Source organism: Pseudophryne corroboree, chromosome 8, assembly GCF_028390025.1.
Source record: "Pseudophryne corroboree isolate aPseCor3 chromosome 8, aPseCor3.hap2, whole genome shotgun sequence".
Lineage (NCBI taxonomy): Eukaryota > Metazoa > Chordata > Amphibia > Anura > Myobatrachidae > Pseudophryne > Pseudophryne corroboree.
In genome coordinates this window covers 275,879,176-275,901,996 of record NC_086451.1, presented here as the reverse complement: position 1 = coordinate 275,901,996, position 22,821 = coordinate 275,879,176, and the positions used below count along the sequence as shown (strand labels likewise).

Genomic DNA, 22,821 nt, shown 5'->3' with positions numbered 1-22,821 from the left:
TCCAGTACATAACAGTGGCCAAAGAGATACCCCCTTTCAGTATAGCTGCAGCCAGAGAGACCCCCCACCCACTGCATTTGACAGCCCCCTCTCTCACTCCACATACAACAGCCAGCATCCGACACCCCCTCCCCCACTCCACACACAGCAGCCGGTATCCGACACCCCCCTATACACACAGCAGCCGGCATCCAACACCCCCTCCACACACTGACCTGAGGCTGAGCTCTCAGCTGGGGGAAGTGAGGGGCGACCACGGGCCTGACCTATACAATTTTTTTAATCTATGCCTTGCTGCTGCCGCCGCTGTACCTTGGCGCTTGGGGCCTGTCCGCCGCTCCTGCTCACTGCCTGTTCCCCCGTGCTGCCCAGCGCATAACAGAGGAAATCCCGGTCAGCTGACCTTGTGACGTGACCGGGATTTCCTCAGCGGCGCCGCGTCTGGGAGCAGGGTAGCGCAATGACAAGCGGCTCTGCCTGTCGGGCCGCGTGTCATTGCACTCTGATGGGGCACAGCGGGCCAGGCAGGATCGGGCCGCATCCGGCCCGCGGGCCGCATGTTGCCCACCCCTAGTCTAGACAGACCGTCAAGTGGTCAACAAGCACACTCTTGTAGATATATCTGCAGATCAATGGATCTGCAGATATATCTATAGGCAGTTTGGGCAGTGTGTTGTGCATACACACTGCCTGATCCGAACTGGGTGGGTATTTACATGGTCCCGCCCAGTTCAGCCATCAATCACTGCCGGCTGCTGCAGCAGGTGTACAGGCGGTCAGCTGACCACCCGTGCACACACAACGATGTACCAATATATCTAGCTATATTGGTCATCGTGTGTGCTGCAGGGCCAAAGCGATATGTCTGAACGACTGCGTTTTTATTTTTAAACTTTTGCTTGCTTTGCCATCCACATGGACTACGACTGGGAATAGTAACAAATAAATAGTAATAAACAAATAAATAATAAGAATTTACTTACCGATAATTCTATTTCTCGTAGTCTGTAGTGGATGCTGGGGACTCCGTAAGGACCATGGGGAATAGCGGCTCCGCAGGAGACTGGGCACAAAAGTAAAGCTTTAGAACTACCTGGTGTGCACTGGCTCCTCCCCCCATGACCCTCCTCCAACCCTCAGTTAGGATACTGTGCCCAGACGAGCGTACATAATAAGGAAGGATTTTGAATCCCGGGTAAGACTCATACCAGCCACACCAATCACACCATATAACTTGTGATCTAAACCCAGTTAACAGCATGATAACAGAGGAGCCTCTAGAAAAGATGGCTCACTACAGCAATAACCCGATTTTTTTGGTAACAATAACTATGTACCAGTATTGCAGACAATCCGCACTTGGGATGGGCGCCCAGCATCCACTACGGACTACGAGAAATAGAATTATCGGTAAGTAAATTCTTATTTTCTCTAACGTCCTAAGTGGATGCTGGGGACTCCGTAAGGACCATGGGGATTATACCAAAGCTCCCAAACGGGCGGGAGAGTGCGGATGACTCTGCAGCACCAAATGAGAGAACTCAAGGTCCTCCTCAGCCAGGGTATCAAATTTGTAGAATTTTACAAACGTATTTGCTCCTGACCAAGTAGCTGCTCGGCAAAGTCGTAAAGCCGAGACCCCTCTGGCAGCCGCCCAAGATGAGCCCACCTTCCTTGTGGAATGGGCTTTTACAGATTTTGGCTGTGGCAGGCCTGCCACAGAATGTGCAAGCTGAATTGTACTAAAAATCCAACGAGCAATAGTCTGCTTAGAAGCAGGAGCACCCAGCTTGTTGGGTGCATACAGAATAAACAACGAGTCAGATTTTCTGACTCCAGCCGTCCTGGAAACCTATATTTCCAGGGCTCTGACAACGTCTAGCAACTTGGAGTCCTCCAAGTCCCTAGTAGCCGCAGGCACCACAATAGGTTGATTCAGGTGAAACGCTGAAAACCACCTTAGGGAGAAACGGAGGACAAGTCCTCAATTCCGCCCTGTCCGAATGGAAAATCAGATGAGGGCTTTTACAGGATAAAGCCGCCAATTCTGACACGCACCTGGCCCAGGCCAGGGCCAACAGCATGACCACTTTCCATGTGAGATATTTTAGCTCCACATATTTAAGTGGTTCAAACCAATGTGACTTTTGGAACCCAAAAACTACATTTAGATCCCAAGGTGCCACTGGAGGCACAAAAGGAGGCTGTATATACAGTACCCCTTTCACAAACGTCTGAACTTCAGGGACTGAAGCTAGTTCTTTTTGGAAGAAAATTGACAGGGCCGAAATTTGAACCTTAATGGACCCCCATTTCAGGCCCATAGACACTCCTGTTTGCAGGAAATGTAGGAATCGACCTAGTTGAAAATTCCTCCGTCGGGGCCTTACTGGCCTCGCACCACGCAACATATTTTCGCCAAATGCGGTGATAATGTTTTGCGGTTATATCTTTCCTGGCTTTGATCAGGATAGGGATGACTTCATCCTGAATGCCTTTTTCCTTCAGGATCCGGCGTTCAACCGCCCTGCCGTTAAACGCAGCCGCGGTAAGTCTTGGAACAGACAGGGTCCTTGCTGGAGCAGGTCCCTTCTTAGAGGTAGAGGCCACGGATCCTCCGTGAGCATCTCTTGAAGTTCCGGTTACCAAGTCCTTCTTGGCCAATCCGGAGCCACGAATATAGTGCTTTCTCCTCTCCATCTTATCAATCTCAGTACCTTGGTTATGAGAGGCAGAGGAGGGAACACATACACTGACTGGTACACCCACTGTGTTACCAGAGCATCTACAGCTATTGCCTGAGGGTCCCTTGACCTGGCGCAATACTTGTCGAGTTTTATAAACATGTGGAAGACTTCTGGGTGAAGTCCCCACTCTCCCGGGTGGAGGTCGTGTCTGCTGAGGAAGTCTGCTTCCCAGTTGTCCACTCCCGGAATGAATACTGCTGACAGTGCTATCACATGATTTTCCGCCCAGCGAAGAATCCTTGCAGCTTCTGCCATTGCCCTTCTGCTTCTTGTGTCACCCTGTCTGTATACGTGGGTGACTGCCGTGATGTTGTCCGAATGGATCAACTCCGGGTGACCTTGAAGCAGAGGTCTTGCTGAGCTTGGAGCATTGTAAATGGCCCTTAGCTTCAGGATATTTATGTGAAGTGATGTCTCCAGGCTTGACCATAAGCTCTGGAAATTCCTTCCCTGTGTGACTGCTCCCCAGCCTCGCAGGCTGGCATCCGTGGTCACCAGGACCCAGTCCTGAATGTGCGGCCCTCTAGAAGATGAGCACTCTGCAACCACCACAGGAGAGACACCCTTGTGCTTGGTGACAGGGTTATCCGCTGATGCATCTGAAGATGCGACCCAGACCATTTGTCCAGCAGGTCCCACTGGAAAGTTCTTGCGTGGAATCTGCCGCATGGGATTGCTTCATAGGAAGCCACCACTTTTTTTCAGAACCATCTCATTGATGTACTGAGACTTGGCTCGGTTATAGGAGGTTCCCGACTAGCTCGGATAACTCCCTGACTTTCTCCTCCGGGAGAAACACCTTTTTCTGAACTGTGTCCAGGATCATCCCTAAGAACAGAAGACGAGTCGTCGGAATCAGCTGCGATTTTGGAATATTGAGAATCCAATCGTGCTGCCGCAACACTACCTGAGATAGTGCTACACCGACCTCCAACTGTTCCCTGGATCTTACCCTTATCAGGGAATCGTCCAAGTAAGGGATAACTAAAATTCCCTTCCTTCGAAGGAGTATCATCATTTCGGCCATTACCTTGGTAAAGACCCGGGGTGCCGTGGACCATCCATACGGCAGCGTCTGAAACTGATAGTGACAGTTCTGTACCATAAACCTGAGGTACCCTTGGTGAGAAGGGTAAATTGGGACATGAAGGTAAGCATCCTTGATGTACAGAGACATCATGTAGTCCTCTTCTTCCAGGTTCGCAATCACTGCTCTGAGTGACTCAATCTTGAATTTGAACCTCTGTATGTAAGTGTTCAAAGATTTTAGATTTTGTATCGGTCTCACCGAGCCGTCCGGCTTCGGTACCACAACAGTGTGGAATAATACCCCGTTCCCTGTTGCAGGAGGGGTACCTTGATTATCACCTGCTGGGAATACAGCTTGTGAATGGCTTCCAAAACTGTCTCCCTGTCAGAAGGAGACATCGGTAAAGCAGACTTTAGGAAACGGCGAGGGGGAGACGTCTCGAATTCTAATTTGTACCCCTGAGATATCACCTGAAGGATCCAGGGGTCTACTTGCGAGTGAGCCCACTGCGCGCTGAAATTCATTGAGACGGGCCCCCACCGTGCCTGATTTTGCTTGTAAAGCCCCAGCGTCATACTGAGGGCTTGGCAGAGGCGGGAGAGGGTTTCTGTTCCTGGGAACTGGCTGATTTCTGCAGCCTTTTTCCTCTCCCTCTGTCACGGGGCAGAAATGAGGAACCTTTTGCCCGCTTGCCCACGAAAAGACTGCGCCTGATAATACGGCGTCTTCTCATGTTGAGAGGCGACCTGGGGTACCAACGTGGATTTCCCAGCTGTTGCCGTGGCCACCAGGTCTGAAAGACCGACCCCAAATAACTCCTCCCCTTAATAAGGCAATACTTCCAAATGCCGTTTGGAATCCGCATCACCTGACCACTGTCGTGTCCATAACCCTCTACTGGTAGAAATGGACAACGCACTTAGACTTGATGCCAGTCGGCAAATATTCCGCTGTGCATCACGCATATATAGAAATGCATCTTTTAAATGCTCTATAGGCAATAATATACTGTCCCTATCTAGGGTATCAATATTTTCAGTCAGGGAATCCGACCACGCCAACCCAGCACTGCACATCCAGGCTGAGGCGAATGCTGGTCGCAGTATAACACCAGTATGTGTGTAAATACCTTTTAGGATGCCCTCCTGCTTTCTATCAGCAGGATCCTTAAGGGCGGCCATCTCAGGAGAGGGTAGAGCCCTTGTTCTTACAAGCGTGTGAGCGCTTTATCCACCCTAGGGGGTGTTTCCCAACGCACCCTAACCTCTGGCGGGAAAGGATATAATGCCAATAACATTTTGGAAATTATCAGTTGTTATCGGGGGAAAACCACGCATCATCACACACCTCATTTAATTTCTCAGATTCAGGAAAACTACAGGTAGTTTTTCCTCACCGAACATAATACCCCTTTTTGGTGGTACTCGTATTATCAGAAATGTGTAAAACATTTTTCATTGCCTCAATCATGTAACGTGTGGCCCTACTGGAAGTCACATTTGTCTCTTCACCGTCGACACTGGAGTCAGTATCCGTGTCGGCGTCTATATCTGCCATCTGAGGTAACGGGCGCTTTAGAGCCCCTGACGGCCTATGAGACGTCTGGACAGGCACAAGCTGAGTAGCCGGCTGTCTCATGTCAACCACTGTCTTTTATACAGAGCTGACACGGTTACGTAATTCCTTCCAACAGTTCATCCACTCAGGTGTCGACCCCCTAGGGGGTGACATCACTATTACAGGCAATCTGCTCCGTCTCCACATCATTTTTCTCCTCATACATGTCGACACAAACGTACCGACATACAGCACACACACAGGGAATGCTCTGATAGAGGACAGGACGCCACTAGCCCTTTGGGGAGACAGAGGGAGAGTTTGCCAGCACACACCAGAGCGCTATATATATACAGGGATAACCTTATATAAGTGTTTTTCCCCTTATAGCTGCTGTATCTTTAATACTGCGCGTAATTAGTGCCCCCCTTCTCTTTTTTAACCCTTTCTGTAGTGTAGTGACTGCAGGGGAGAGCCAGGGAGCTTCCCTCCAACGGAGCTGTGAGGGAAAATGGCGCCAGTGTGCTGAGGAGATAAGGCCGCCGATAAGGGGGCGGAGCCTATCTCCGTTTTTCTATGTATTCTGGCAGGGGTTAAATTCATCCATATAGCCCAGGAGCTATATGTGATGCATTTTTTGCCATCCAAGGTGTTTTTATTGCGTCTCAGGGCGCCCCCCCCCCAGCGCCCTGCACCCTCAGTGACCGGAGTGTGAAGTGTGCTGAGAGCAATGGCGCACAGCTGCAGTGCTGTGCGCTACCTTGTTGAAGACAGGACGTCTTCTGCCGCCGATTTTCCGGACCTCTTCTGTCTTCTGGCTCTGTAAGGGGGCCGGCGGCGCGGCTCTGGGACCCATCCATGGCTGGGCCTGTGATCGTCCCTCTGGAGCTAATGTCCAGTAGCCTAAGAAGCCCAATCCACTCTGCACGCAGGCGAGTTCGCTTCTTCTCCCCTTAGTCCCTCGATGCAGTGAGCCTGTTGCCAGCAGGTCTCACTGAAAATAAAAAACCTAAAACTAAACTTTTCACTAAGCAGCTCAGGAGAGCCACCTAGTGTGCACCCTTCTCGTTCGGGCACAAAAATCTAACTGAGGCTTGGAGGAGGGTCATGGGGGGAGGAGCCAGTACACACCAGGTAGTTCTAAAGCTTTACTTTTGTGCCCAGTCTCCTGCGGAGCCGCTATTCCCCATGGTCCTTACGGAGTCCCCAGCATCCACTTAGGACGTTAGAGAAAAAATAGTTTTATTTCAAGTATCAAGCATATAATGGGGTCAATTCAATTTGCCGACAGTTGAATAGCGGCGGGAATTAGCTCTCGCCGCTACTCAATTTTGCTCAAGTTAAGTCGGTGAATGCCCGTTCTCCCGGACTTAACAGGTTGATTTGTCAGGAGAACAGGCATTCTCCGACTTAACTGCCCGGCGCGATGCTGATTCCCGACAGAATCAGCCTCGCACCAGCCGCACGCCTGCACTTTTGTCGGATTTCTGCTCGCACCCCCTCAGGGGTGATAGAAGAAATCCTGACAATTAAGTGTCACATGGCGCTGTATTGAATAGCGCCGGGAGCTAATTCCCGGCGCTATTCAACTGTCGGCAAATTGAATTGATCCCAATGTTTCTTGTTTACTTTTTTCTATGAAAATTTAAATTAAGGGGTCAATTCAATTAGCAATGATGCCGTACTTAGTTTAGGCACAGATTCATGGATTTTTGGTCGTAGCCCCAGACAGCAGAGTAGAAAAACCTGCAAATACTGTGCGAGATGTGATGCCTTTGCAGACGCCACCACACCATTTTAATGGATCACCTCACTCATGACCAATTAAACTGATCACGTACTGTAAATCTTTCTGTCATTTATGTAATAGTTTAGCTAATTTTACTTAACTTAAAATAACAGAACAGATGTAAACAAGAATCACAATAATCATCTGTAAAAATACACAAAAACTGTAGCAGTCAATGAACTGGTGCCCTGGGAAGGGCGGACAAAGAGTACCAGATTCTTAGGGGTTTACTTACTAAGCAGCAGCTTGCAAAAGCAGAATCTTCTCTGCATGTCTAGGCCGGAAACGCAAAAGGACAATGCTCTTGAAGGCAAAACACAAAGCACATTATGCTTTTATAAACATTAACCTTTCAAATTTCCGACCCAGACACTCCCAAGAAGCGGCAGCCCCCGCAAGCCACAACCTAGTAAATAAATCCTTGAGAATGTGGGCTCCATTTATCAATTATATAATAGGTGTTCCAGGGGCTAGCATGTGTGAAGGGGGTGTGTCATATGGTAGCTAGGAGAGGGTTATAGAATAGACAGACAGGTTAGCAGTAGGTTGTGTGGATTATTAGATCTAAAAGCAAAAAGTCTACAGTCAATAGGTTAATCCCACAAGGTGGCCATGGATAAGGTTGGCAGGGTCAAAAGGTAGACTTGGCCATTAGATTACCCCGAAAAAGGTAGACAGCAGAAAAGATAAACAGGGTCAAAAGGCTGACACATGAAAAGGTCTACATAACAAAAGGTCAACACTAAAAGGTTGATACCATATTTTTACCCTTTTTTTTCTGTTTTCACCATCACAGCACATGGAACACCAATTAGTATACAGTGTCCTTTCGTATGGCTTGCCATACTTCAGGGAAGGCCACTATTCTCAATCGTAGTCCACGTGGATAGTTAAGTATGAAAAAGTTGATTAAAATTATTTTTTTTTTAAAGCAATGTCGACCATAAGCACTGTCGACATTTTACATGTCAACCTATTGACCATGTCAACCTAATGTATGTCGACCTAATCATTGTCAACCTATAGTCCGGATACCTTGAGTAGGATAGGGTATACATTCATAAGACATGATTCAACAGAGAGATGAAGAGCGTTTGTGTGATGGGTTGAGCTGTTTAAATACGAGCTGGGATAGGATCTCTGAAGACATGAATTTTGGGGGACAGCCAAGTATGACTATGTATGAGGTGGATTAACATATTTAAAGTGGGGCATTTTCTCGAAGGTCTTACTGTGGACAAGCAGCTATGAACATCTTTGTACGTACCGATATAAAATACTGACTCCAGCTCTGCAGGAAACACAAAGGGGGAATTCAATTGTTTATTCACACCCAATCTCCCGTCGGCAGCAACATTTGAATAACTGGCGGCGGGCGCCTGCGGGTGCAGGGACCCACAATAAGATTTGAATCCCCAACTCATAGTGGGGAACCTGTAATGCAACGTTAGACAGAGCTTTAAGGGGGGAGAGGTCTATACAATGGGGTCAATTCTATTCGGCAACTAAATAATAGCGCCGGGAATTAGCTCCCGACGCTATTCAATTCTGCTACTAGTTGCCCGCAATTGTCGGGAATTCTTCTCTCATCCCCGGGGGATGAGAGAAGAAACCCGACAAAAGTGCTGCCTCGCGGCCGGCGCGAGGCTGATTCTGTCGGGAATCAGCCTCGCGCCGGGTAGTAAAGTCGGAGAATGTCCGTTCTCCCGACAAAACTACCTGTTAAGTCGGCGAGAACGGGACATCGCCGACTTAACTTTAGCTGAATTGAATAGCGTCGGGAGCTAATTCCCGGCGCTATTCTTTAGTTGCCGAATAGAATTGACCCCAATGAGTGCAGGGGCCAGCCTTCCAGGGGTTGTTATCCTTTCTGGAGGAGACGGGGTGGTGAGCTGAAATTAGCAAACTGTGACTCGTCGAACGGGACTTTACACGTTTACACCCATTAGTTTAGTCAGGTTAGCCACTTTATGCTGCTAAACCCGGCACTAATGAGCACAATAAAGAACAACTGAATATCGCCATGCAGTCTCCTGTCCGATTAGACTGTAAATTGGGTGCGATAACATAACTAAATATCCTCCTCTGTGTGCAGGAGCCAGAATTCCCGACAATTGCGGGTAACTAGCAGCTGAATTGAATAGCGTCGGGAGCTAATTCCCGGCGCTATTCATAAATTGCCAAATTGAATCGACCCCATAATTTGGAAACGGCATGAGATATTTAAATATTTTTTGTATTTTCCTTAGACTACATAATACTCTCCACATACCAAATTTTATCAAAATCTGAGATGATGAGGTAAAATCAGTGTGTTGATTTGACACGGAATGACCCCTCAACCTCTCTGCTGCTTTTGACACTGCGGACTACCCTCTCCTCCTACAAATTCTTCACTCCCTTTGTCTGTGTGATACTGCCTCTCATGGCTATCCTCCGACCTCTCTGCCCATTCCTTCTCTGACTCCTCATTACCTCACCCCCTCCACTAACACTAGGGGGGGATTCAATTGCTTAATCGTACCCGATCTCTCATCTAAAGTGATGGGAGATTGCAGGGCAATATATACAATTGCCCATCGTTATCGTGCCCATATCAGTCAGGTTTAGCCGCGCAAAACAGCAAAACCCGACTAAACGAATGGGCGCAACGCGAAAAGTCCTCTTTGGGCACCAAAACAGGTCACTTTTCACACATTTTAGCTCGCCACCCCCGAGAGTAGCGAACTGAAATTAAGTTCTCGCTCCTGTCAGCAGCAACATTTGAATAACTGCTGGTGGGCGGGAACCCTCGATAACATTTGAATTTTGCCCTAGGTGTCCCCCAATGTTCTGTTCTTGGACGTGTGTGTGTGTGTGTGTGTGTGTGTGTGTGTGTGTGTGTGTGTGTGTGTGTATATATATATATATATATATATATATATATATATATATACACATACATACATACACACACACACACACACACACACACACACACACACACACACACTTCCTCATTATGTAAGCTCTTTAGAATTAGATCATCATCTCTATGCGGACGATACTCAAATCTACCTTTTCTCTCCCCATCTCTCCTTACTCGTAGTGTTCACTCCAGGAATCGTGCAGTACACGGCACTGTGGTGCAAGAGCAGAAACGCATGCGCGTGGCGAAAAGGGGGAGTAACCGGGCGGACGTCACTATTCAGGGCCGGACCCCTTCAACATCACTAATGGGGTGTGCCATAGCGTCGGCATCACTGAGGGGCGTGCCAAGCACCTACGGAGGTGCTGAGCTTCACCAAGCTCTCTCTTTACCATGAATAGATGCTGTGATGGCATCTATTCATGCGACGACACAAGGCAGCGGGCAGAGGATGTTTTAGCAGGGCGCATTCTTTAAAAATCTGGCAAAATGCAATCGTAAACTTAACAATTTTTATTAATTTATTTATTACCAGTTATTTATATAGTACACACATATTCTGCAGCGCTTTACAGAGAATATTTGCCCATTCACATCAGACCCTGCCCCAGTGGAGCTTACAATCTGTGGGGCAGATTTATTAAGGTCGGTGAAGTGATAAATTGGAAGGTGATAAAGGACCAGCCAGTCAGCTCCTGTCATTTTTCAAACCCAGCCTGTGACATGGTAGTTAGGATCTGATTGGCTGGTACTTTATCACCTTCCACTTTATCACTTCACCGAGCTTAATAAATCTGCCCCTATATTCCTTACTTAATGTACACACACACTAGGGTTAATTTTGTTGGGAGCCAATTAACCTACCATCTTATTTTTGGATTGTGGGAGGAAACCGGAGTATCCGGAGGAAACCCACGCAAGTACGGGGAGAATATACAAACTCCACACAGTTAGGGCCATGGTGGGAATCGTACCCATGACCTCAGTGCTGTGAGGCGGTAATGCTAACCATTACACCATCCATGTCAAAAACTGAGATTATGGCCCTCATTCCGAGTTGTTCGCTCGGTAAAAATCTTCGCATCGCAGCGATTTTCCGCTTAATGCGCATGCGCAATGTCCGCACTGCGACAAGTAAATTTGCTATGAAGATAGGATTTTTACTCACGGCTTTTTCTTCGCTCCGGCGATCGTAGTGTGATTGACAGGAAATGGGTGTTACTGGGCGGAAACAGGCCGTTTTATGGGCGTGTGGGAAAAAACGCTACCGTTTCAGGAAAAAACGCAGGAGTGGCCGGAGGAACGGGGGAGTGTCTGGGCGAACGCTGGGTGTGTTTGTGACGTCAAACCAGGAACGACAAGCACTGAACTGATCGCAGATGCCGAGTAAGTCTGAAGCTACTCTGAAACTGCTACGAGGTGTGTAATCGCAATATTGCGAATACATCGTTCGCAATTTTAAGAAGCTAAGATTCACTCCCAGTAGGCGGCGGCTTAGCGTGTGCAATACTGCTAAAATCGCCTTGCGAGCGAACAACTCGGAATGAGGGCCTATATTCCCACCCTCCCACATAATCTCACTTCCCACAATTTTATTATTTATTGATGGCACAACTATCACCCCTAGTCCCCAAGTATGCTGCTTTGGAGTTATTCGTGACACCCCCCCCCCCCTTCCCCCATCTTTCCATGTTACGCCGCACACACAATTTTCCCGTTTCCATCTCAAAAATAGTTCCTGAATCAGATCCATTCTCCATGGATGCTACCAAGACCCTCATACATTTACTGGTGATATCCAGATTGGACTACTGTAATCTCAGATCTGGCCTCCCTAACAAATGCCTCTATTCACTCCAGTCTATACTCAAAGCTGCTGCCTCAGTCATCTTCCTCTCCAAGGGGTCGATTCAATTCGGCAACTTATGAATAGCGCCGGGAATTAGCTCCCGACGCTATTCAATTCAGCTGCTAGTTACCCGCAATTGTCGGGAATTCTTCTCTCATCCCAGGGGGGTGAGAGAAGAAAACCGACAAAAGTGCTGCCTCGCGGCCGGCGCGAGGCTGATTCTTTTGGGAATCAGCATCGCCGCGGGTAGTTAAGTCGGAGGAATGCCCGTTCTCCCGACAAAACTACCTGTTAAGTCGGCGAGAACGGGCCATCGCCGACTTAACTGGAGCTGAATTGAATAGCGTCGGGAGCTAATTCCCAGCGCTATTCATAAATTGCCGAATTGAATCGACCCCCAAATGTACTACTTCCGCCTCCCCACTCTTACAAGCCCTACACTGGCTCCCCTTCCAAAATCCAATTCAAGATTCTCACACTCACTTAATGCCCTAGTGCCTAACCCATTCCTTTACATTACTGCCCATCCTCTTTGCTCCACAAATGCATGCCGCTTCTCCTGCTGATAACATCCTCCCTCCAATATTTTGCATGTGCTGTTCCCCATCTCTGGAATTCTCTACCGCTCACCATCAGACTCTTCACCTCTTTACAACTTCAAATAGGCTCTCAAGACCCACTTCTTCATCAAAACCAGCCATCGTGAGCCGCTGTTGCATGCTCACTGTCTGCTCCATCTGTGTCATCCTTGTCTGTCTGCAACTAACCTTTAGAATGTAAGCTCTCACGAGCAGGGCCCTCTTCCCTCATGTGCTTTTCTTTCTCTAACTTGGACTATCTTCCACAACATACTCCGTACAACGGCATGTAGCCTTTGGTTTAGGCCAGCCTGATGCTTATTTCAGTGTCATGGCCATTGATGCAGAAATGTTTATGCACAATGTACTTGTCCTACATTGGGGTCGATTCAATTCGGCAACTTATGAATAGCGCTGGGAATTAGCTCCCGACGCTATTCAATTCAGCTGCTAGTTACCCGCAATTGTCGGGAATTCTTCTCTCATCCCCAGGGATGAGAGAAGAAACCAGACAAAAGTGCTTCCTCGCGGCCGGCGCGAGGCTGATTATGTCGGGAATCAGCCTCGCGCCGGGGAGTTAAGTCGGAGAATGCCCGTTCTCTCGACAATTCAACCTGTTTAGTCGGTGAGAACGGGCCATCGCCGACTTAACTGGAGCTGAATTGAATAGCGTCGGGAGCTAATTCCCGGCGCTATTCAACTGTCGGAGAATAGAATTGACCCCAAAGAATATAAAACAATTACCAAAACAAAAAAAAAGTGACTTGCAGTATAAGACGATGGGGTCAATTCAATTCGGCAATTTATGAATAGCGCCGGGAATTAGCTCCCGACGCTATTCAATTCAGCTCCAGTTAAGTCGGCGATGTCCCGTTCTCGCCGACTAAACAGGTTGAATTGTCGGGAGAACGGGCATTCTCCGACTTAACTCCCCGGCGCGAGGCTGATTCCCGACAGAAATCAGCCTCGCGCCGGCCGCGAGGAAGCACTTTTGTCGGGTTTCTTCTCTCATCCCCGGGGATGAGAGAAGAATTCCCGACAATTGCGGGTAACTAGCAGCTGAATTGAATAGCGTCGGGAGCAAACTCCCAACGCTATTCAACTGTCGGAAAATAGAATTGACCCCTTTGTTAGGTGCTGCAGAAACCCTTGTTGTGCCATATAAATAAAGGATAATAATAATAATAATAATAATAATAATAATAATAAAGTGAATAGTGTCTGCTAAACGCTAAGCAGTGTTAACATTCTGTGGTCCAGTATTGCTGCAACACTCCTTCAGACAGTCCTAGAAAGTACACGTTGCACTCTAAACCATTCCCATTACAATGAATATGCAAATTAGGCACAAATTCCATAAAGCAGAAAAGTAATTTTAATCAAAGTATAGGAGTAAAATATAAAAACCTGCGTACTTTCCAAATAGCTGAAATGTAATTTTTCAATTTGTTTGATTTTATTTTGTGTTTAAGACCTTATAGGGGTCGATTCAATTCGGCAACAGATGAATAGCGCCGGAAATTAGCTAACGACGCCATTCAATTCAGCTAAAGTTAAGTCGTCGAATGCCCGTTCTTGCCGACTTAACAGTTAGTTTTGTCGGGAGAACGGGCATTCTCCAACTTAACTACCCACGGCGATGCTGATTCCCGACAGAATCCGCCTCGCGCGGCAGCACTTTTGTCGGTTTTCTTCTCTCACCCCCGGGGGTGAGAAGAATTCCGGACAATTGCGGGTAACTAGTAGCTGAATTGAATAGCGTCGGGAGCTAATTCCCGGCGCTATTCATCTGTTGTCGAATTGAATCGACACCAAAGTGTAGTTAAAATGCTAACAGAGATATTGGATTATATTTTAAGCAAACGCCATATTGTATAAATGTCAGTTATACTACTATTGCAATATGGTTAAAGATTTACTTTATCAAACATTAGTATTTTTTGTTATTTAGGAGAGTGTTGGTTTCAAAAGGTTAACATGGATCCTGCCCTAGATGAAGTGCTGTGGCTCCTGGTAACACCAAGCTCTGAAGTCCTATAGGAAACAGCACACAAACAGGGTTTAGCAAATTACTAGAAATCGGTTTATAAAATAATACTACACTATTTCTTGTTGAAATCTATATTTTGACATTCTCAGTATCAACAGAAGACCAAGAAGAAAAGCCAATTGTAAAACACAGCGGAATATGATGTGTTGTATAAGAAACTTAATATTTATAAGAAACTGTTAATAAGAAAACCTAAACTGTATTTTTGCAAGCAGCTGTTTCATTGAAACTCAAACATGTTCATTTTTAATAAATATTTCCCATGTAATCAAGTTGCAAGAGTTCACTTTGTCCTGTATTACTCACTGCATTTAGAATGCAGCACAAATGACAAGAAATCGAGTAAACCCAGCAAGGAGAAATGCAATGCTTCAGCATACCAAAGCCAGTCACTCCAGAGCAGTGTTGCCAACTCTGAAATGAAAAACAAGCAACCGATGACTGAAAAATAAGCCCAAAACAAGCCCAAACCAATCCTAAAAAGCCCAAAAAAAGCCCAACTCAAGTTTTATTTTTCTATATAAAAACAAACATTATTGTTTGTCTTATTAAAATACATATAATTTTTTATATAATCTGCCTTTAAGGTCTTTACAATGATATTTATCAGCACAAAACTGGCTTTTAAAGAATACTGGAATTTTTATAAATACTATAGTTAGAGTTGTGAATTTAAGATACTATACTTTCATGTTTCCTCTAAAGAAAAATCTCAAGTGAAAATTGCCAACTGTATATACTGTATCTGTGGTCATTTGTATCCACTGTGAAATATTTATTCGATGGAAAGATAAAACAAATAATCTTACAACATTCAACTTTGTACTTCTATTAAATAAATAGAGGCCAAATCAAGGTAACAAAACAAAAGATTATTAAGACAATTCAAAATAATAAATGCATATATAAATATTAAATAGTAACTCAATTCAATAAATAACAAAGGAATTACTGAGAGGTAAAGTGCATTGCAGATGGCAAACTGTGAGGTAAAGTGCATGGCACACTGTGTGAAGTAAAGTGCATTGCAGATGGCATACTATGTGAGGTAAAATGCATGGCACACTATGTGAAGTATAGTGCATTGCAGATAGCACAATGGGGGTCATTCCGAGTTGTTCGCTCGTTGCCGATTTTCGCAATGGAGCAATTAAGGCAAAAATGCGCATGCGCATGGTACGCAGTGCGCATGCGCTAAGTAATTTAGCACAAAACTTAGTAGATTTACTCACGCCCGAACGAAGAATTTTCATCGTTGAAGTGATTGGAGTGTGATTGACAGGAAGTGGGTGTTTCTGGGCGGAAATTTACAGTTTTCTGGGAGTGTGCGGAAAAATGCAGGCGTGCCAGGATAAAACGCAGGAGTGTCTGGAGAAACGGGGGAGTGGCTGGCCGAACGCAGGGCGTGTTTGTGACGTCAAACCAGGAATGAAACGGGCTGAGCTGATCACAGTGTAGGAGTAAGTCTCGAGCTACTCAGAAACTGCTAAGAATTATTAATTCGCAATTCTGCTAATCTTTCGTTCGCAATTCTGCTAAGCTAAGATACACTCCCAGAGGGCGGCGGCCTAGCGTGTGCAATGCTGCTAAAATCTGCTAGCGAGCGAACAACTCTGAATGACCCCCACTGTGTGAGGTAAAGTGCATGGCACACTGTGTGAAGTAAAGTGCATTGCAGATGGCATACTGTGAGGTAAAGTACATAGCGCACTGAATTACAAAGGTTTTATGTAAAATGGATATAAGCAAATTCATCTGAGCTGTCTCCATCGTCTATAGAAGCTTCCATGCTATACATTCCTGAGTTGAAGTGCTGAAGCATATTGGTAGTTGGTTTAAAATGCTTGCAACAAATACCCAAGCGTCTTAAACCATATCTGACATAATACCACATAAAGTGGTCCTAAATTGCTTCACTGTTGTGTGTCTGGTCAGTGTCTTTGTTGTTGTCATCGTTAAAAACAAATTAGCCCTACTGAATACACACAACCGGCAGTCGGCAGCAATAGACATAATGAATGACTCCCCATCATTTCTTTAAGACGGTATTAATCCACAACGTCTCACCTACAGTATGTCTGTGTGAGGATCTGTGTTATATGGATGAAAGACTAATTATCTCTGAAAGTTGGTGTCAGTGATACCTAAAAACAAAAGAAGCCCAAAAACAAGCAGCAAAAAAAATTACAAGCCCAAAAACAAGCAACAAGCAACCACCCAAAAAAATAAGCAACCAGAAGAAAAAACAAGCCCAATTCCGCTTGTTATAAGCTGAATTGGCAACTATGCTCCAGAGGTAGCACAGACAGGTTTACATTGAAGAGGGACAATTTGCAACCCCACCCTCTGCACCCAGCCAGCCAATGAGAGGCCACAGTAGAGGAGGGTGGAAGGGAAGAGGCCCTGGTGATGAGGTGACGCAGTTAGGTTACCCGATCTCCCCCCACCTCCCTCTGACAACATTGGTCAGCTGCAAGCAGCACAACACAGTGAATGGGAGGGGGCTGTTTAATAGTATTCATAGCCCAAGAGCAATCAAAATGAGAAGGCTATAAATATAGTAACATATGGTATGTCAGCTGCACCTGTGTCTCCACGACACCAATATACTCAATCAAGTTGCACGGAGACAAACCTGTGACCATCATATTACACACAGCAGCACAAAGCAAAATATTACACTAAAGTGACCCACAACTATAAAAACCAAGTGTAAGCAGTATTGGCACAGTAAGAAAATAGCTCTGAAGTGACTGGAGTGCTTTGCGAGTGGTGTCATTGGAGTTTATTGGGCAATTGGTAAAAGCTCTTACAAAAGGGAAGGCTGGGGAGGGAGCCTGCTACAGGCTGTAAACAGCAAGGTGTGGCAGCTCAGGAAGGGAGTCACCGAGGAGGCCTGCCCTGCACCCCATGACACCAAATAAGGGGGAGGTGACTACAGGGTACTTTGGAAACCGTACAAGCCCAGCAGCCCTGACTGTACAAACACATCTAAAGCAGAGGTGATGAGGCATCACTCCAAGGACTAGGTTGTTTACATTTCATTCTGTAGCCTCCCACAGCACTGATGCAGCAATAACAGATTTATATGTTTCTCATATTATCAAACAAAATCAATTGTGAAATAATTTGAAAAAACCCTCATCTAATATGCTACACATCCCGACAAGCAGACAAGTATTCACATTATCCCACAGAAATGGACAACGACATAATGATATGTTACACAGACACCCCTGATACAATGCTGGCATCAGCACGTTTTTACATATTGTACACAGCACCCTGTCACACTACCAGCACAGATACCCGGTTCCGGTATGAATGGTCGACCACTATTGGTCGACATTGACATGGTCGACACATGAAAAAGGTCGCCACGTGAAAAGGTCGCCACGTGAAAAGGTCGCCACGTGAAAAGGTCGCCACGTGAAAAGGTCGACACAAGTTTTTTAACTTTTTTTGGTGTCGTTTTTTGCGTAAAGTGACTGGGAACCCCAATTAGTGCACCGCTTCGCTCGCCATGCTTCGGGCATGGTGCCTTCGCTCCGCTACCGCTTCGCTCGGCACAGATTACCGTTCCAATCGTAGTCCATGTGGATCGTAAAGTATGGAAAAGTTCCCCAAAAGAAAAAAAAAAACTCATGTCGACCTTTTCATGTGTCGACCATTTTCACGTGTCGCCCATGTGTCCATGTCGACCATGTCAATGTCGACCAATAGTGGTCGACCTAATGACTGTCGACCAATAGTGGTCGACCTAATGACTGTCGACCATAACATGGTCGACCATTTGAACAGATACCCAGATACCCACCTACAGCCAGACCCTATTCACACATGAGGTCAGGCAGCATCCATCAACATATTTCCTACCACATTACTGTTTGATCTATAACTTTCTATACTAAGAGCTCGCCCTGCTGAGTGCAATAACCTTCAGGTTGAGAAGTTACTTCAAAAACAGAGTAGACAATTTACCAGAAATTATTCTGTGGGCTCTCATTACACCCCCCACTCCCATGTCATGCACTTGGCTGGTCAGTGGCAACATACAAACTTCCGGTACTCCCATCCCCCACAACCCCAATGCCATGCACAGAGCAGATAAGTGGCAACATACGAACTAGGGTGCTCCTATTACACCCCTATGCCATGCACAGACAGGAATAGTGGTCACATACATACTAAGGGTACTCTCTTCACACCCCTATGCCACACACAGACAGGGATAGCATATATACTAGGGGTCCTCCCCTCACAACCCTATGCCACACACAGACAGGGATAGTGAAAGCATACATACTAATGGTAGTCCCTTCACACCCCTATGCCACACACAGACAGGGATAGTGAAAGCATACATACTAATGGTAGTCCCTTCACACCCCTATGCCACGCATAGACAGGGATAGCATATATACTAGAGGTACTCCCCTCACACCCTTATGCCACGAACAGACAGGGATAGCATATATACTAGGGGTACTCCCCTCACACAGACAGGGATAGTGGCAGCATACATACATGGGGTCCTCCCAACACATAGACTGGAATAGCATATATACTAGGGGAACCCCCCTCACTCCCCTATGCCACGCACATACAGGGATAGCATATATACTAGGGGTACTCCCCTCACACCCCTATGCCACACAAAGACAGGGATAGTGTCATCATACACATATACATACATACATGAGGTACTGCCCTCACACCCCTATGCCACACACAGACAGGAATAGTGGCAGCATACATACATGGGGTACTCCCCTCACAAGACAGGAATAGTGGCAGCAGTGCTCACCAAGAGCTGGCTCCAATACCAGCAGCTCCGTCATCTGCCCTCCTCAGACAACACACGTTGTAGCCCGCCGAACAGGCAGGGAATAGGCAGGCGCCTAGGTGGTGGGGACACCGGGGAGACTCACGGAGGCCGGTACCCTGGCGCCAAAACAAACCCCAACAGTGCGAGCATGGCCGGGCCGCCCCCAGGGTAGCAGCAGGTCACAGCTCCCGCAGCGCCGGGCACGCACATCCTATGTGAGTGGCCGGAGAGCAGCACGGGGCATGGGGAGGACTGTGCGGGAAACCGGGCAGAGCCCAGAAGGAAAGGCCGCGTCCTCCACACTCCCCCCTCCTCCTCCCCCACCCCCGGCCGCCGCTTCCCTGTTCAGGCCCAGGCACCATCTTGCCTCGGTGTCCCCACCAGGAAGGAGAGTAGATCGCAGAAAGCACTTCGCAGCAACTCCGCTGCCAGCAACCAGGCCGCACGGGGAAACTTCCACCAGCGTGTCCGCCATTTTATAACTTACCGCGGCTCCTGCACAGCGCGCCTCCCGGGGGAGGGCCTCGTCCCGCCGGCTGTTGTAATCCCTGAACAGGCTCCGTGTGCTGCTACGAGGCGGGAGACGGCTGAGCGGTAAGGCCCAATCCCAGGTCCTCGGTCATAAAATAAACAAGAAGCGGCTCGGAGGCGGCTAAGGGTCGGCTCGAGTTGTTCGCTCCTCGGCAGCTCGAAGTCGAATGAGGCGCGCAGGCGCCACCTGGCGGTCACAAGGCGCCGGCTGACTCTTGCTGGGATACAGCGCCACCTGCCGCCCAGACCTTGTGTATGAGCGACTTAACCCTCGAACGTCCAGAAGGAAGATCAAAAGTTGTAGAGTGCTCTGTGTACAGTGCGTGCCGGGTTCCTAACAGTGCTGGCGGCTGGGGTGGGATTATGGATACACCCAGCAGTGGGGAAAGGTTATAGACTGAGGCTTGTCATTTATTGTCACTCAACCTCTAAGTACTGTGTAGATGACGCTGTTCTTTTTCCTTTTCTATAACGCGCCTATGTATTAATAATTGCGGAAGTGCACTGATAACAATGCTGGCCGCAGCAGGTGTAATCTTTTTTAACAAGTAATAAAAAAAAACGTGTAAAATGAGTTCTGAAAGCTTCAATTATAGCTATATTCCTATTTATTATGACAAAAATAGGTACAAGTTCAAAACACTATCCTAACATTAGTAAACTCATAAGGTGACACATACATACATACATACATACATACATACATACATATAGCTATATATAAATAGATACATCTATCTATGGTGAAAGGTCAGTGATAAATAGTGACTGCTATAGAAATGTGTCAAAATATACAGTACATATGTGCCCAGAGCGCTCCAGCTGATATGTATTGCCTGCGCCTCTGACATGTCTCATGGTCTATGTGCCTATCTGTACATGTGGCGGTGCAATAATAGGCACACACAACATGCTGCTCTGCGCCTTGCAGTGGGACTACTAATATCAGCATGCAAGCTCAGATGTGAGATAGATAGACAGACAGACACACACACACACACATATGTTTATGTTCCTGTATAAAGGGATGACAACATGATTGTCTTTTAAATGGCGCAGTGTATTTTTTGTATTCATAATTAACATATTTGTTCTGAGTCATCTGTCCCATATAAAATGCTCTATCTACCACATATACTAGTAGTAAGACAGTGACACGTGCTTGTGTGGTATAGAATCTAATACACAGAGAGAGATTAAGTACCAGCCAATCAGCTCCTAACTGCCATGTTACAGGCTGTGTTTGAAAAATGACTGGGCTGGTTGGCTGGTACTTTATTTCTCCCCAAGGGTATCTGGACTCTGGGTCGACACCAGTTAGGTCGACACCCACTGGTCGACAGTGAATAGGTCGACACTAGAAATAGGTCGACATGACCATTATATCGCCATGAACAAGGTTGACATGCAAAAAGGTCGACATGAGTTTTTCACGAAGCATGGCGAGCCAAGCAAGCCATGCGAGGGGACACGGTGTACTAATTGGGGTTCCCGGTCACTTTACAAAGAAAACAACACAAAAAAACCATGAAAAAGTCATGTCGACCTTTTCTCATGTCGACCTTGTTCATGTCGACCTAATGGCCGTGTCAACCTATTTCTAGTGTCGACATAGCCACTGTCGACCTAATGGGTGTTGACCTAGACACTGTCGACCCTGAGTCCCATACCCCTCTCCAAGGCTGAGTACATCTGCCCCTCCGCAGATTACTAAACACGACCTGTAATGTTCGATGTAAGCTTTTGCTGCTACATATATCAGTGCTCCTACATTATACATATATATCAGCGCTCCTACATTATACACATATATCAGTATCAGCGCTCCTGCATTATACACATATATCGGCGTTCCTACATTATACACATTTATCAGTATCGGCGTTCCTACATTATACACATATATCGGTAATAATACATTATACACATATATCGGCGCTAATACATTACACATATATATCGGCCCTTACACATTATTCACCTGTATCAGCGCTCATACATTATACATCTGTGACTGCGCTAATAATTATACACCAGTAACAGCGCTCATACATTATACACCTGTATCAGCGGTAATACATTATACACCTGTATCAGCACTCATATATTATACACCTGTAGAAGTGTATCAGCGCTTATACATTATACACCTCTATCAGAGCTCATACATTATATACCAGTAACAGCGCTCATACATTATACACCTGTATCAGCGGTAATACATTGTAGAATACAAAATAGTAAAAGATTCTGCACCCTATAAGCACATAATGTAATGGATAATGGTGTAGCACAGGTTGTTTCTGGTGTTTTATTATGTGGATCCCCTTTGTCTGTGCCTGGGCCACTGAATACTCTACCTCCCAACATAACCCTCTCCAGGAGGGACACAATGCTCTACTTCTGGACTGTTCTCTTAATTTATGATTGCCAGCACCTGTGCTGAATAGGTTACTGGATAAGAAAGGTGTTTCACCACAGGTGATGGCAATCATTAAGGGAAGTCCAGGAGCAGAGCACAGCGTTGGTGGGTGCTCAGCATACCCGGTGTGCGGGAACCGCAGGCAGCGCTGCAACAAGCAGCCCGGTGGATTCTTGTCTATTAGCAACGTGCCAGCTCCCACAGCCGTGTCACACACGCAGCCCCCGGAAGGCACAGGGTTAAGAGGAAAGCGAGTTTGGTGCGGAAGATGGGGGCAGAGACGTCCCCACACATGCGCCCTCCTCCCTCTCTCCCCTGTGAGGCCGAGATGTGTACATGCCAGCCGGGGACAGCCTTATAAACACCGAACACTGTATAAAACAAGTTGTTATGGCGAGCTGCGTGTGGTAACGGGCACAAAATGTCGGGATCCCGCGGCTGCGGCCTGCTGCGTCAGCCGCCGGGATAATGGCGTATGTGTTTATTCCGCGGCCACCATGGCGGCGGCTACTGTTGCCTACGTGCAACTCTG

At 46.8% G+C, this 22,821-nt stretch overlaps 1 protein-coding gene across 3 annotated transcripts in view; it reads right to left on the bottom strand.

The window, feature by feature from the left end:
• Positions 1–22,431, bottom strand: part of STAG2 (STAG2 cohesin complex component) — a 424,372-nt gene extending 401,941 nt beyond the window's left edge. Inside the window, exon 1 of one of the 3 annotated variants that reach the window (XM_063937252.1) lies at positions 22,412–22,431. The gene's annotated coding sequence lies outside the window, so the exon portion shown is untranslated. Of the gene's footprint in view, positions 1–19,315; positions 19,338–19,823; positions 20,091–22,411 lie in introns of those variants that run through there. The other 2 variants (XM_063937250.1, XM_063937251.1) reach the window with 2 other exon arrangements.
• Positions 22,432–22,821: the final 390 nt, after the last annotated feature.